The 17,022-nt window shown below is 45.9% G+C and overlaps 1 long non-coding RNA gene across 2 annotated transcripts; it reads left to right on the top strand.

Moving 5' to 3' along the window:
* Positions 1-13,252: 13,252 nt before the first annotated feature.
* On the top strand, positions 13,253-16,697 carry LOC147213432 (uncharacterized). Of its 2 annotated transcripts, none has more exons than XR_015104531.1 (3): positions 13,253-13,336; positions 14,789-14,887; positions 16,618-16,697. It is a non-coding gene; the product is annotated as an uncharacterized LOC147213432 (long non-coding RNA). The 2 variants fall into 2 exon arrangements; XR_015104532.1 differs by lacking the exon at positions 13,253-13,336 and adding an exon at positions 14,518-14,708.
* The last annotated feature ends 325 nt before the right edge of the window (positions 16,698-17,022 follow it).

Genomic DNA, 17,022 nt, shown 5'->3' with positions numbered 1-17,022 from the left:
AGACTCAGACGCTTATTCAGCATTCCCCTTTTTATTCTTTTTTTCTCAAAATCCACAGAACACCAGTTGTCCAGGGCTGGTTGCACAACCTCTTAGTGTAAGACTAGGCTAGCTTTAGCTTCCCTGCGAAAGAGGACCGTTTGTTAATTCTGTTGTGAAATACATCGTCATGAATCGAGGCCCTGTTTACGCGACATCACGCTTCATTTTCGGTCAATGTTCAGTTTGCACATTAGACCTTCGGCGCAAGGCCAGTAGATGGCGCCGTTATATTACAGGTGTTCCGAAGAAATACTCCCTGGTTTGGCGCAGGTTTAGACGTCGACAATGGCGGGTGGACCTATGATGAGGTGGAGTTACTGCTTGGAGATACCCTGAACTCAAAGGAGGGTTAATCCCAAGTGATTGAAAACTGGGAGTCATACCGGTAGACTGAGTATTCTGGAGTAGACTGGAGTTGACCCCGCTGCACATGGCAATTTACTGCAACCTTAGCGTCCATGGCTGTTTTCCAAGTGTTGTTTTTTTCCCATCTCCATGGAGACGATGGCGTTTTCGGTATCGTCCCGCTTTCAGGCACCGCAGACGGGCCAAAAATGGAAACGTTGTTGTGTATATGAGTCCTCAGTTACCTCGAGGGTCGGCAGTCACATTGCCTGTGGTCAAACAAATTACCCAGTGGGTAAATGAGGTATCTAGGTCGCATCACTCGAAGTTGAGGTCCTATCTCTTGGGTTCCAAATCCACTAAGAAGACCCAATCCAAAGTTGGAATCGCTTTTTGGCAAGTTTCAGAAACGTAGACGAGCTGCAAGTCTCTCTGTTTGGCTCATCTGACCTTGAAATCTATGAAATCTTATGCTAATGTGCTACCACTAGGGCTCCCTCAACCCAAATGCAGTATGACTATGGCCCTGAGACTCTTAAAAGGAACCAAAAATCATCTCCAGAACTAGGGGATGCTGTTGCGCACAGTGACTTCAAGAGCGTGCGTGGTTGAGGACCACTTGGTTGACCACTTGGGGTAAAAACAATGGAGATCATCCAGGTGGTCTAGGGGCTCTTGTTTTGCCAACTGGACTCGTGGACATTTCTCCTTTCCTCACTTCTGAGTGGCGGTATGGAGTTTCAGGTGGTACAAGAGGGTTGACCCTAAAGGACCATGTGACCCCTGGACCTGTCCAGTGCTTCAGATGAAAGCAGCCATCAACACCTTGAGGACAGTATCGGCTAGGGTTTGTTGACGTAGCCCTGTCTCTGTTCGAGTCCTTTGGGTCAGATGTCTCCACGGTTACGTGGGTGATAAATGAGCAAGAGGTGGGACTTGACTTGGTCCTGAGCTACATATGGAGACATCAATCCAGGGATCCTCTTGCTGTGACGGGGAAGTGTAGACTACCTCCAGATGCTTCTTTTACCTTCCTTTCTTCGGGGCGCCTGAGCAGCAACTCCTACCCCCTGCTGAGTGGTGCAAGAGGTACATGTATGCTCAGGGTCGGCACCCTTTTTAGGCATTTAAAACCCCAAGCCGCCTTTTACGGTGAAGTAGAACAGAAGAAGAGGCTCACTTCTGGAAAATCAGCTTATCTCCCAGGTTAACAAGTACATAGACATGAGTCAATCTCCTAAGTTACCACGTTCCTCTCCAGCACTTTGATCACTGGAAATGTCCTTCTTTGCCCTTCCGGGCTCTCTGTCGGAGAGAGAGAGAGAGTAGCCGAGCATACTTCTTTTAATTACCATCAAGTGTTCATTTAACAAGCATACTAATGTCTGCTTGCTGAACCTGGCCTCACATCTTTCCCGATCCCTCTCCTGGCCCAAATAATTAGAGACATTAATCTGGATCCACCTGACATACAGGGCGGATCGGTGGATTATTCAAGTCAGATCCCCAAAGAGCCGCCTGTCAAAAGACATTCATTTTATTTTTATAGTGCTGAAAAGGCGTAGGGACTCCTCAAAGCTCAGAGGAATCACAGCACGACTGGTCAGTAGGCCAATAGACGGCGGCGAAGTTGTGATAATTTATTCTCTCTGAAACTCGACACTCGAGGGCGCTTTACAGACAAAAAAAAAAAGACGCAATAAAAATAAAAAATGAAGCCGTTGGCTTTGGATAGAGTGGATCTGGTACCAGTGAGGAGAACCTCGGTTTTGTCACTGTTTAATTTCATTTCAGAGATGCAATCAGTGAGGGAGTTGGGCGGGACTTGCACTCGGGTCAGGGAGGATTAGGACGGCGAGGAATCCAGAATCAGCTGCCATGAGGAGGTCATCGGTGATTTCGATGAGTGCCGTGCAGCGGGCAGGAAGCAACTGCTTTTTCAAGGACTTCGGAGATGAAGGGTAGACTGGAGATGGGACGGAGGTTGCCGCAGTTGGAGGGCTCTGTTTCGAAATTGGGGTAATAGCAGTATTTTTTGGAAGGCTGCAGGTACAGATGGGGAGAGAGGAGTGGATGATGGCGAAAATAATGGGGGATACCTCGGATTCCTGGGTGAGTTTTGTGATTTCTGAGAGAGCGGGGAGCTGGAAGGAGGAAAATGAGCGTGAGGATGGGTGAAGGTCAGCTGAGATGAAGGTTTGACCAAAGGTGCGGGGGAATTTGGGGGAATTATGTCCACTGTGAAGACATAATGGCGTCGCAGAAGGAGGTTCTGTACAAGTGAGGGGGCAGAGGGTTCTGGAGCTAGTTGCCGACCTTTGGCTCTCGTGAGAAGATCGGAGGAGAACCAAGAGGCGGAGAAAGAAAGATCTGGTTTTTAATGGAGCAAGAGGCTTAGTAGCCAGACAAGCTACTTGCTAGCATGGACCATCTTTCCTGGTGGTGATACAGCAGAACCAAGCTGGGTAGATCCCATTTTTGTTGAGGGAGACCAATATTCATCCCAAACCCAATGGGGAACAATTTGACCTGATTTCATGTTGTTGACGAAAGCTCAACTTTAGCATCCGTTTAGCTCCTTTTTGGTCCACAGCTAGGAAATCCGCAAAAGCAAAACCCGTACACTAAGACCGAACCAAGACCGTGGATCCTCATGGCTCCTTTGACCGCTAGCCTTCTCCCGTTACCGTGTGATCTGTTACTTGTACAGAAGATGGTTAAGATTATACAATTTTACATCATCAGAAGGCAGACTGTTAAATCTGAGATGTAGCCTCGGTCCCCTGTGCAACCAGCCCCCGACGTGACTTCCCTATAATATCGCACCCCACATCAAAAGACCCCTACGTCTTCATCACGGAACGGTCGGCGTTGCAAAGAAACGTTTCGGACGTGGCTGCTCTCGCCCCCGTCTTTTTTTGGGGCGCAGCTGAACGTGTCCGGAGCTGCTTGCTAACGAAGCGCTAACCACGATAACCGCGGCGGCCCACTGCTGAGGACTAACCTGGGATGAAGCAGCAGCTAAAAGACCAAACACAGACATCACGTTGTGTTGCGGAGATGGGTTCCATGTACTGACGAACCTGTTTTATTTGATATTTATCTATTTATTTCAGTGGAGCAATAGATCTCTGTGCCATGACGCATTGAGGTGGCAACGATGCATGAACAACAGCGCTTGCAGGGGGGGGGGGGGGACAAACGCTTGATGCATGCTGTGTCTTTATGGTGGTATGCTTCTGGGAAGGGGATCTGAAAGGGGGGCGGGGGTGGGGGGAGGGGGGTTCACTTGTGATTTACCAACTTGAACCGCCTTAAGTGAACACTTTTTATACACCGCTCTTGTGCACACACAGTTTTTGTTGCTGGTGTCTTTATTCTTGCGGATTAGCTTTGGGTGTTTTCAGCGGTAATCCGTCCAGGGGGTTAGCATGAGTAGTGCTGACGGAGGTGCCGCAGCTTCCCTCCGCTAAATCGTCTCCGGTTCAACGTTTGCGGCGTCCAGACAATCGGTTTGGCGCGAGAAGGTGGAACCTTAAGGTTTAACACCAACGAACAAACAGATCGGTCAGCGTCTTGAAAACATGGACGGATCACGGAAGTAGTGGTCCAGCTCTTCAGCCCAGGTCACCCTACAAGGGTCAATCGGGTGATGTGCGCTGATCACCAACTTGACTGCTAACACATGTTGCTAACAGTCAATGAAAAAGAGGACAGCAGCATCAGAAGACGAAGACGACAGGAAGTGGCATCAGAAGACGAAAAGACAGACGGCAAACGGTGAAGGAAGTAGACGGCTGGCAAAGCCAAACTGGACTACAGTAATGGAGGACAGAGCAGCTAGCTGCGCTAGCAACAGCTAATTGGCCTCCATTTTTGTTTCTTCACAAGAAACTCTTGCAAAGCGTGGCTTCGGTTGGTTCAACCTGATCATGTGATCTGTGATCAGGACTAGTTGATAAATGTGGGAACGAGACAGAAGGTGTGACGGTTGTGACTGAGCTTCCGAATTCAGGGTTTCTCAGCGTCCGTCCAATGAGCTGGACCATAATAAGCGGATCCAAAGTTTGGCAGTGCACCGTCAAAGAAGCTGCTTGGTTTGATTTCCGTTGCCTCGGGATCAAGTTGGTGAACTTTTTGACAGCTACGCTTTATAGCGCTTTTCAAATAATCCCGAGCCCAGCCAATGTTCACGTCATCTGAATTTATTCTCCAATGAAAACGCCACCTTCCTGACTGGTTTTGAAGCCCTTCCCCTTTGCCGACTTTTCTGTATCCGTACCAAAACTGGACCAATCTTGACAAGACTAAGGGAAGGACAGGCTAGCATAAGAGCAAAGTGGTGTTTTAGAGAACGTCGTTATTTTTGCAATGGATTAGCTGGTCGTGTGATTTGTTTGTGCAAAAAAAAAAAAAAAAAAAAAAAGGTGGAGTTAGAAAGACATACCGGAAAAAAGAAACGATCCGGTCTTCCAAACCGACATCTGCGTTTATCCTCAGAAAAATGATCATACATATTCAGAATGTACTGCTTTTAGGGCAAAGTTTCATAAATAAAGTCCTTCTTTCACACATTTCGAGCTGTGTTGATTCTGAATGTACCGGAAGCCGACCCTTGAGGGTGGCGGCCCCGCCCTGCTGCCGTCCCACGGAGCAGCTTCACGGAAAACGCCGGCAAGTCCCGGAAACGACGCGTCGGACGCTATCTTCGTCTGTATGACCTCACCAACGTCTGTCCCCATGTTCTAATCCAGATTGCGGAGAGCATTCCGGGTTCGCCTAATCCCCAAAGAAACGAGTCACGGAGCGAAGGGACGCTCGCCGACGCCGACGCAGATTTGAGGTAATGCACTTATTCACGCTGCGATTGGCCCGCCGACCATCGGCCCGCTGAGGATTCGCGGCCCCTCCGGGGAATCCTGGAGAACGTATTGTTCTGAGAGGGAGGTCTCTGCTCGCAGGGAGTCAGATGTTGTGTCTGCGATAAGAAGTTACGTAATTCAGACATACACATGGATTTCTCTGAGGAGCCGGAGTTAAACTTAGAAAAAAAAAAAAAAAAAAAGGCACTGCAAATCCCTGTGGGATGTAGCCAATAGCTACAGCGGTATGCTCGGATTTGGAACAGTCAGATCAAGTCAGCTTTTATTTTCACGGCGCCAAATCGAAACCGAGGCGAGGAAGCGCCGCTTTTTTTACCGGTGCAGAAACCTCGGACGGATCCAAGTTCGATGTGGGCGGCCTTCTGCCTCGACCGCTCAGAGACACCAAGCCAGAGTCCTCTATTAGCTAATGTTAGCCAATCTAGCTGAATGGCTAATTGTTACATGCTAATAGCTAACGCAATGATAGCTTCAATACAGTGACGTGCGGTGAGGTTCATGGCTGGTGAGGCACTGACGTCATCAGTCAGATTTACAAACATATGAACCCTACGGAGTCGCTAATTCACCATTTTATTGGCAGTTAACATGTTTGTTTAAAATATCATATCAGCATTCTTTGCATATACAAACTGTAGCATGGAAAAAAGCACATAAAATAACGTTACTATCTCTTGCCTTTACTTATAAATGAAGTCCATGCGGCGCTGAGCGGTTTTCCTTTAGCTTAGCATTGTGGATGCTGATGTTGAGTCTTTGCTGTTCATTCAAAGCCAAATCTATCCTGGACAACCCCAATGTATTTAGCGCAATTTGACTTTGACTGCAAGTGGCCGACCGCTCATGTTTGATTGTCAGAAGTTGAGAAAAGAATGCAGGAAAAGCAGAAAAGGCGCTCTCTTACTGGACATCCACACAACCAGCCTTTTCGTGTTTACCACTCTGTTTGAAAAGACCGAGTCTTCTGTCTCCTAGTCTGAAGCTAATCCGTTAGCGCCGCCGTCGGTCTTCTCTTACTTATTACTTAAAGTCCAGTTTAGAAAATTCTTTCAGTTTAGCTATGTAATCCTCCATTTTGGAAATAAAGCCAAGCAAGAGGAAAATATGACTGGATGGCTGCACTTGACTTGCTAACTGTTTACAGTAGCTTGCTATTGCAAATTCTATCATTCTTTAGCCGAGTAGTAAAAAGGCTCCCTGGGATCAGCGGCTCCCCCTAGCATGAGGCACCGTCACTGCGTGCCTCACTTAGTGTGTCTTCGCTGCCGCTTCACCATCGCTCGGCACGAGAAACACGTAACGATTGTTGACGAAAAAAATTATACACATCAGCTTAAGTATGGAAATTTAGTTCATATATTAGTGCTTAAAGTGTTTGAACATTTTAATAGTGACATCCACAGGGATAGCAATACGGTCTCAGAGCATAGCATGCTAGCGCAGTTAGCAGAATCATTGCGCAATCCATAGCGGGCTGCCGCGTCACCGCACGCGTCTTCTCCATATTTAAAGACTAAATGTGATTTTTTTTTTTTTGTCAGCATTGAAAATAACTTTATGGGACAAATCATAGCTTAAATAGAACCGTTCAAAATATTTTTTCATTTCACTTTTTTTTCTTTCCATGATGCCGTGCCTCTACTGACTGCACGTCACTGCTTCAATATTCATTCAAGAAATGAAGATATGTAACAACTAGTTTTAATTGAAAAAAGTCCCGCAGATGGAAGAAAAGCTACGCCAGCCTGGAAAAGAGGCGATTATTTTGGGGGTGTTTTCACAAACGGAGAGGCGTTTCAAGTGAAGGAGCTCGGCGGGTTGTGGCTGCCTCCCGCTGAGGATGATAGAAGGGAAATATCTGCGACGGGGAAAAAATTGATTGGTATTGATAGGTCGTGATTGGCCCGGTCGGGAGCAGGAAGTGAACGGGAGGTGGTCCGGGTGGATCCGCAGAAAGAGAAATGGGTTTTATCCGCCTCGTTGCCAGGCTACAATTTCATTTTGCACACGAGCTGCGCTTGCTGGTGTATGTGTGTGTGTGTGTGTGTGTGTGTGTGTGTGTGTGTGTGTGCCGCACAAAATATGCCATGTAATTCAAAAAATACATCTAAGCAATAAGAAAAAAGGAAACGCAAAAAGCTTTGTGTTTTGTCATTTGTTTCCCTGTAATCATTTTCCATTTTGTATCCTACTTGCCGCTGTGCTCCGGCCCTCGAGGCCACCCCATAATACTTTTAAAGATGCATGCGTTGAGATAGAAGGCGGCACCAATTACAAATGTGGGCTCTACAGCTCCGGAGGCAAACCCAAAAATTAATAAAAGGTAAGAACCTGGGTTAGAAGACGGAGAGGGGCGGAGGTCAAGATATTCGGGTGGGTCGTGTTTCCATGACAACCAGGCGGTGACAGTTTCCAACCTGGTGTATTGCGTCCAAATCCAAAGCCTTCATAAGATCTCCTGTGGGGGGGGGGGGGGGGGGGGGTTAAGAATAGCCTTAAAACCTTTCTTTTAGAGAAAGCTTGTGGAAATCTTCTTTGTTGCGGCAACTCGACTTGAATTTCTTCACCTGAAGACGTTTCACTCCTGATCCAAGTGGTTTCTTCACTTCAAATGATCGGCAGGGTGTTGCCCAATATAACTCGAATCCTTTGACCCCAAAGAACGACACCACCATCAGCCTAACAACCCCCTTAGACCAAGTTTCTGCCCTTTAACTCCTCTATTTACATAACAAGCCAGCTTAACCTGGCTGTACCGGGGTGTCAAACTTACGGCCCGCGGGCCGGTACCAGCCCGCCAGCGGGGGCCACTCCGGCCCGTGGAATAAATCTACAATTTGAAAAAAATACATAAAAATCATGAACTACTTTTTTAAAATAAAAATGCAGATCCTATATTATCTGCTAGGGTTGCACTGTTTTAGTCAGTGTTAGCAATATGGCACAACACAATGTGACAGCAATGCGGCTTCCAGGTCTGTAAGTAGCATTTTTATGTTTCCGTTGGACCCGACACCCTCATCAGCAAGATGGCGTCGTCAGAAAACAGAAAAGTGGACATCTAGTGTGGGGTTTTCAACGAAAAGTGGACCACTTCTTATTTGTTTGTTGAGGTAAGTAAAAACCTGTTTGCTCGGTGTGGATGCAGCAAGAAAAATAGATCAAAATGCACGGAGAACTGAGAAGACAGAAGTTAGGTATAGTGTTGTTGACATTGCTCTTACTTTTCTGAAAGAATCTCAGGTTGTTGGTCATGTATTTTCTAAAGGAACAGTTCATTAGATAGACAGATTTTTTTATCATTTACCTGCTCTCCTTTACACTACAACAAAGAAAAATGTGTACAAAGTGTTACTTCTAGGTCATTCCGCTATGATTTTACTGGTTGACACCCCTTTGACATTAAATGAGGCCGTATGTGACCAAAATGAACCCCCCACGGGTCATTGGAGCTAAAGAAGCACTCTGGGATGAGGCCTGAAACGTCTCCGAGTGAGGAAATTCAAATCCGACAAGAAGTTTTTCGACACGTATTCTCCATGACCTGGACGGCTGAGAACCTCCACAGGCATATTTTTGAAAAAGCTTACAATTAGCGCCAGGCTAGTCCTGCGTTATGCTGCCATAGGCTTACCCTGCTGAGGGATATCCCATCATGCACCTCTCTCTTCATGCTCCTGGGGGAGGTGGATGTTGGGTTTCTGTAGATCATCTTAAAGAGCAGTGGTCCTGACCTGCTCCACGTGAGAAGGGTCATCAGACGACCCGGGTCGTGCTCTGAGGCCACGAAAATAAAATCTGACGTGACTTGATTCGACATTAGGGAGCCCCGAGCGTCTTCTCCGCTGCACATTGGCTGCTCCTTGCACAGCCAGACGAAAACCAAGCTCCAGGCAAATCTGGGAAGATCTGAGGCTGCAGTCATTAAGAAAACCAAAAGCAATCAGATGCAGGGAGATTCCCGCTGCAGGTGATAGAAGGAAGAAGCCCGAGGTCAATTCATCAAAAGCAAGCAATAGATAATTACCTGAAAATTGCCCATTTACTGGAATAGAATAGATTGAGTGAGATAAGGACACTACAGTTTGACATTGTCTCATTACAAACACTGCTGTTAATGTAATGAAGGACTATGTGTGTATATTTATATATGCGTGCGTGTGTGTGTGTGTGTGCGTGCGTATATTTCACAGGAAACTATGTATGGTTTAAATAACCCCCAAAAAATCTAGTCACATTTAAGAATTGAATAAGATAATAAATTACTTATAAATTGCATTCAATTGTTATTTACAGGAAGAACATTTTAAAAGAAATTAAAAAATGAAAGATTTTTCATATTAGGATATAGTATAGCAAATAGCATCATTATGATATGACACTGTATACTCTATACATAGCATATTGTAATGACTCTCAGTCTTCCGGGTAAATGTTTAAACTTTTTAAACAACAGGTTTTATGTATTTCACAAAAAATACTATATAAAATAAATAATAATAAATAAATGTTTTTCTTGTCGCAGCATCCGTTAGCACCCCGGAGGCCTTGCTAGCTGACGTAGCCGCTGCACAGATAACGGCATCATCTGCATTAAAACTTTAAATGACTGCCGGGCGACTTAATAGCAAGTTATTTATCAAAAAAGAGAAAATAATAGAGGAGCCTGTACTGAACCTTGGGGTGTTCCTATTGTATTTTTTTCAAAAACGAAACTTTTCTTGAAGCTTTGGAAAAGGAGCTTTTAAGAGCGATGAGGTTAAAAGTGAACTTCCAAGTATTTAGGAGCCTTCAAAAACCTTGAAGAGCGACGTGACATCCTCCTGCATTTCTGCTCACGGCCGAGGAAGAACCTTGGAGAGAAGAAATGACTGACATTTTTATCTGCAAAAGGCGTTTTCAAATGTTTTTAAACTAAGTGGGAGTAGCCCTGACTGCGCCGCGTAGGGTCGACTTTGATGTAATCTTCTTCAAATAAAAACAACATTTAACTAATAAGGTCAGATGTGTCATGGGAAGAAGAGAACACCACCTTCAACGGGTTTGAAAAAATTATAGTTGCAAATGGAAAATCAGCAGTGATGCTGTCAAAAGAGCCAGTTTTATCTTTTAGTTTATAGATGTTTCGGTTAGCAAGGTGACGCTATGGTTAGCGTGAATGGTTGGCTATCCCAATACGGCAAACTTGCAACCACTGTCACACAGAAAGCTATTTAGAAGTATGTTTAAAAGTATGTTTGCGCTAAAAGGATGAAGTATTTGTGTTTTCAAAGAAATTCCAGCGAAAGGGAAGCAGGTGAGTTTTGTTTTGAAAATCCTCAAAGCGGAAGTAGCCGGGGGGAACTTGACCGCGAGTGCCGACCACTAGCCTTGCGGAGTTAGCCTATCTAGCCAAAAGAGAAGCGAAGTAAAAGTGATACCTCGTCCGTTTTTAATGGGAAGTAACCGTTAAAATGATGTTTATTCGCCACCGTGATCGAATCAATGTGGATTTATGTGGATTTTCAATGAGCGGCGCTCATTCAGTGCGAGGGAATTGTTCAGCTAATGTTACGGCATTAACATGCTAACGGCTAGCGCTGTTGCCGCTGGACTCCCGCTCGATCGAACAATGGTACGGTCCAAAGATGGCGGCGCTCCGGCTCGGGGTTCCCCCTCGATCCGGGCTGATCTTCCCCGCCGGTGGAGCTCCTCCGCACCGAATCCCCTCCGCTGACTCTCCTGGAGCGGTAAGGAGGAAATATATTTCAGTGTTTCACATAAGAATTAAGAGATTTAATTGTGAGAATTTCATAACGTTTACCGGAGGCTGGTGTCACACTGTTAAGACCTCCCCGGTGAAGCGATTACCTGGTATCTCTGGATTGTGGGGCCCATTTTCATTTCGATAAAGATTCTGGTTTTATTATTATAATAATAATAATTATTATTAATATTCATTCATTATTCAAATCCACTTATTTCAGCTGTCATTGGGGAGAGGTGACGTTCACCCTGGACAGGAACACATATGGAGATGTACAATTCACCCTCTCATTCATACTTCACATAAAAACCTACAGGCACTCTCCCTCTTATTTAATGTCATATCAGGACATTCAACCTCTCATTCATGTCATATCAGGATATTCAGTTGTTCATCCTCTTATTCACACATCTGAACAATGCAGGGTCTCTGCCGAACGTCCTGCATGAACTGCGGGAGGAACCTGAGGAACCCCAAGCAGACGAGAACCCCCTGTGAGACCTTCATGCTATGAGGCTAAAGCGCCACCGTGCTGTTTGTCATCATTGTAAGTATTAATAATATATTCAAGACGATTCCAAAGCACTTGCAAGTTCTTTGTTATAATTCCGGTCTTCTCAAAGTGAACCTCCTGAGCCTGTCCCCTGAATTATCCATGCAGCTCCTGCGGTGGAACCCTGGGGTTCAGTCTAATACCCACACTTCTGTTCCCGTCGTTGAACCCGCGGTTGCATCATCGCCTGTCAAAATAGAAATGTGAGGAAGCTTGCGAGACACGCTCCGCTCTCGGCGCCTCCGTTTACCTTCTGCGGTGGACGGGGGTTCTCTCCGTGCACGGGTTCTCCGTCTTCTTCCCACAGTCAGAAGGTCGATTGGAGGACCTGCTCGTAGCTCATGGTCCAAAACCTCTCTGCAGGATGAGCTTCTAAGTGGGGTGTCATTGTGTGTTTGACTTTATGAGGTGAATTTTCTGCCAACAATAATATTTTCAAAACATTGTCAAAACATTGAGCTTTTTTTTTTTCACCTGTTCCTGTTAAAAACTTTTCAGAAGAATGTTTTAAAGGGGAGCAGTTGAGCGTTTGTCGAGCCACACTAATTATGTGTACAGCTTCCAGAGTGTTTTGATAAACGAATGCCACGCAGGCCTTCCTCCGCTCAGACAAACTCAGACTCCCAGTGCATTCAAGAAACAAGAATTTAAACAAGCAATTACTCACTCAGAGGATGAAGGCTCAAATTTTGGGATTATTTTGACTCTGGCTTCGTGTTGCGACTTCTCTTATGTTTTCTTTGAATGCTCCAAAACCAGCGCAAACATTCGGGGTGATCTCTTCCGCAGCAGATTAGCATTCCGGGTTAATTCGGGGTTCATCGGCCCGACGATGCAATTAAATCGATCGGTTCCCGATTAACACCTTCGCTCCGACGACGTTAATGTTCTGCGGATTTGCCGTCTTGTAGCCGACTTTAATTAAAACCAAATACGTGTCCTCCTCTCTGGGAACGCAGAGCCTGGATGTTTGCGGGGCCTCCGGGCCCCGGCGCCACAAGCCTCCACCCAATCAGGGTGTTTCTTCAGAGTCTGAGACGGGAAGCTTCCCCTCAGGCAGATTACGGAGTGAGACGCCCTCGTCTCTCAGCTCTCCTGACTTTAAACCACCTTCACTGCTTTTAATGTTTCCAAAGAAGTTGCTGGAAACCATGGCGACCCCACAGAGAAGTCTGGAAAGACCTTCCCTTGAGCTTACCACGCAACCGTGTTTGGGATGCTCCGCCCAGCCCAACGTCTTTCACCCGTAGAGAATCCAAAACACCGGCCACCTCGAAGAGTTTCATGGAAGAAGCTCAGAAACGGCTGACCGAACCTGCTCCTCCACGCCCGAGCAGAGACTCTGTCTTCTCCATCCTGTCACGCTCTCCTCTTGGAGATGCTTGTCTTTAACGTGTTTGGTCTCAGAACTTTTGAAAGAAGCTCAATATGAATATAAGTGCAAGGCAGCAGTCAGCGCTTCTCCTCACAGCGAGAAGGTCCTTGGTGGGATTCCCACAGAGTTCCATCTACAGCGGGTTCCATCTTCACTCTTGTACCAAAAAAGGTGACTTTCTTCTTAGAAAACCAGTTTGTTAATTTGTGAGAAATCTCTAATATCAGTTTCTCTCCTCATCCATCTGTTTCCCTTCATTCTTGTTCATTTCCTGGTCCAATCAGACATGTCTCAAGCCTCAGGGGGACAACCATGGAAAGGCATCCGCGTTCGAACATCTCCGCCGTCGCAGGTCATTCATGGATCCGACGGCCGAGGGGATTCAGAACCAGGTTTTTCTTTTGGTTTCTGTTTGCCGCCCGTCGACCCGGCCGGTTATTCTGCCCGACAGACGAACCCGTCCGCGGACGGCGCTCCTCCGCCGCCCCCTCGGAGTGCATTCCTGTTTTATTTATCTCCTCTCGGACCGCCGGAGAACAAAGTGCTCCCCGTCCAGCGTCTTTCTTTCAGTTTCTGTCTCCGGGCCTCAATGAAAGGTCGGAGAAAATTGAATCTACGGTCAAAAAAACAGGGAGCGCGGGTTCACAGTCACTCTCGGGCCCAGCTTCGCTTTTTAAGGAATGTGGAGAAGTTGATAAAAGGACTTATTTTCTGTAATCTGGGATGAAACTCCAGCACTGGCGTCTGCGAGGACGGCCCACCGTCAGGTGTTCCTCTGCTGACACCTGCTGGACCACCAGAGCAGCTTCAGTGGAGAACTCACCCAGCCCAGATGTGTGAATGAGTGAGTGAATGGTTCTGTATGTCTGACGGGTGAATTTTTGTGTTGTGGAAATGAAAGAGTGAATAATTCTTTGTCTATTAGATATTGGAATGAGAGGATAAACAGCTGTAGGTCTTGATATAAAATATAAATGAAAGAGTGAATGGTTGTTTATCCATTCAACGCGTAAATAAGAGTGAATAAAGAGTGAATGGTTGTATGTCTGCATTATGTGAATGAGGGGAACATCTGTATGTTTATACAATGTTTATACAATCTCTGACATGTTAATGAGAGGGTGAATGGGTGGGCATCTCTATATGAGGGCCTGTGATTGGTCCGCCTGATCCGCCTCTCGGCCAATCACAGCAGGGATAAGCTCCGCCCTTTTGCGACCCAGAGTGCAGGACAAGCTGTGTCGAGAATGAACGAATGAATTCTTGTTCTTCTATTTTATGTTGTTTTATTCTACTTCTCTGAAAATGTGGAGTGAATCCCCCTCCCTTAATTTATTCCATGTTGTTCCATCGGCCTTGTGATGTCTATTTTTCTTCTCTTTTGTTTATTCTTGGAGCTTGTGATTTCCTCCAAGCTGTATTTCCCCCTGAACGTTGCCGCGCCGGTAAAGATTACACGTCATGTTCCCGTCACTCAGCCGCCTCGCCCCCAGGCGGGCGATAAATGTGTTTATTCGCTTTTTAATTCCCCCATCTCTCCGTGCCCATGATATGAAAACCCCTGGCTGGACGACCCCTCCGCTCCCCAGGACAGGGCCGCTAATGAAGAGCCGCCGTGAAACGCTGTATCGCCGCTCCCCGATAAGAGGCTCTGAGCCGTTATTGTTGTTGTTATTATCTGCGCCGGTCTTTATGGCGAGCTGGCGCTGAGGAAGAATGAAGTGTTTAACCCTTTAGGAGGCCTCAGATCTTCTTTCACACAGGGTTAGTGACAAAAAAAAACATGTAATGTTGTTTCTAATCAATGGATTTCCTGTTTATCAATCAAACATTGTGTGTTATAGATCTGCATCTCAGGGGCGGCGGCCAATCATAGACCACTTTGGGGCGAGGGGCGGGGTTTAACCCCGACCCCACCTGTCAATCACATGGCGAGAACCTAGGTAGGAGATCATGGACTACAAACAGGAATCCATCACACCTGTGCTTGGTTTGATATCGGCTGCTTTCTGGAGGTTTGCAGGCAATCAGGACCTCAGGGGAACTTTTCATTCATGCATTCATCGTCCACTGCAGCTCATGCAATCCTTCACCCTCTCGTTCTGGCTTCGTAGACATGCAGTGATTGTTCTATCCAAGGGTCTCCTAGAACGTGCACTGTGTGAAAAGTTACGTCTGTTATAACTGAATGTTAGATGTTGCCATTTTTTGTTTTGTAATTATTCTCAGCGGCAGCACCAGGGATTTATATCTGTGTCAATACAATTCCTTTTTGATGCGTTTTTTTAATTTTTATTTCTAATTTCCACTGTTTTAAGAATATTGCTAATTGGATTGACTTCTCTATTGGAAGGAACTAAGGAGCTGCTGTTCGTCATGAACACAACTGATCCAACTTTTTCAAGATTTATTTAAACCAAAAAAGATGTTTTGGGCTCCAGGGTGTGAAAGCATAAGGGATGAAATATATTTGTTTAAATGTTGAAAAAAAAAGCAATTTACTTTCAATCCTGCACCATCAAAGATGCACATGTAGATTGGATCCAGAAGAATGTTAGAAGAAAACTGTCTTCTTGGTTGGGCTTTTCCCTCCAGGGGTCTCCACAGCAAATCAAACTTCTCCATCTATTCTCTGGATCCTCCTCTCTCACACTAACTAACTTCATATCCTCTCTTCTGAAGTCCATAAATCTTCTCTTTGGTCTTCCTCCAGACCTCCTGCCTGGTAGCTCCACCTTCAGCAACCTTCTATTCAGATCCTCACCGTGGTTTGGACATGAACAGAAGAGTGCTCATGTCCAAACCATCTCAGTCATCATATCATCTTGGTCATACATGTCTTGCACCCCTGCGACAAATTATTCTTTTCCTTTGGGCTTTTCCCTTCAGGGGTCTCCACAGTGACTCCACTGTCTACATCTAACCCTGTTCTCTGGAGCCTCCATCAATCTTCTCCTTGGTCTTCCTCTAGACCTCCAGTTCCAGCATCCGTCTACCAATATATTCACTTTCCCTCCTTTATCCATGACTCAATCATCTCAGACCTTCTCTCCAAAACATCTACCATGTGTTGTTCCTCTGATAGACTCATTCCTGATCCTCTCCGTCCTGGTCACTCCCAAAGAGAACCTCAGCATCTTCATCTCTGCAACCTCCAGCTCTGCCTCCTGTCTTTTGGTCATTGTCACTGTTTCTAAACCATACAACATCCCTGGTCTCACCAGTGTCTCCTCCACCTGTCCTTTCATTCTGGCTGATAGTCTCTATCTCTTCGTACCCCTGACACTTTTCTCCACTCAGTACTTGAAATCCTCAACCTTCTTGATCTCCACTCACCGCAGCCTGATTATTGCCTGCTATTCCCCCATTTGACCACATGGTGGCGCTGTGTGGTCAGAAAACCTCCTGCAGGTGAATGGACAGTGGATTTCTGTTCATAAGATGAATATGAAATGCACATTGTTGTGATTTTAAGAAGATTATTACCAGATGCTTAAAACATTTAAGCCCTCGCAAATGTGCACACACACATATCTGGCTCAATGCTGTTAGCACATATATAAATACATCTATTTCTTTTACATGTGAGAAAATGAAACCTGAAAGAGGAGAAAGGTTTATTGAGATTTTTTTTTATTGAGAACGGATTGATGGACTTTTTTTTTTGTTTCAGGCTGATGGCGCAGATGCACGGCAGAGGTTCTCCAACGCAGAGTCGGGTTTCCTCCACGGGAATATGAGACAACCAACGGGAAGATGGAAGACGAGGTGAGAAAAGCAGCGTGTGTGTGTGTGTGTGTGTGTGTGTGTGTGTGTTTGTGTGTGTGTGTGTGTGTGTGTGTGTGTGTGTGTGCAAAATCACTTGAGGCTTCCCTCTGCAGACGGATTACACAGATCAAATTCATGTGGGGGGGTTTTGCAGTAAAAGTTGTGTCAATGATTCCCCCGTTAAGTGAACATCTGGGCCTTTTACTTTCAGGTGTCGATGTTTTCTTTTTTTATTCACTGTTTTTTTGGGGGTTTTTTTTGCAGCTCTGCTGCGTTTATCCAAATCTGGCCGCAAACCCGGCCGTGACAA

The sequence above is a fragment of the Fistularia commersonii genome, chromosome 36, assembly GCF_037954325.1.
Source record: "Fistularia commersonii isolate RoL2024-O1a breed Wild chromosome 36, RoL_Fcom_v1.0, whole genome shotgun sequence".
NCBI classification, from domain to species: domain Eukaryota; kingdom Metazoa; phylum Chordata; class Actinopteri; order Syngnathiformes; family Fistulariidae; genus Fistularia; species Fistularia commersonii.
Note: the sequence above shows the minus strand (reverse complement) of the source record. Positions and strands in the feature narration are given on the sequence as shown.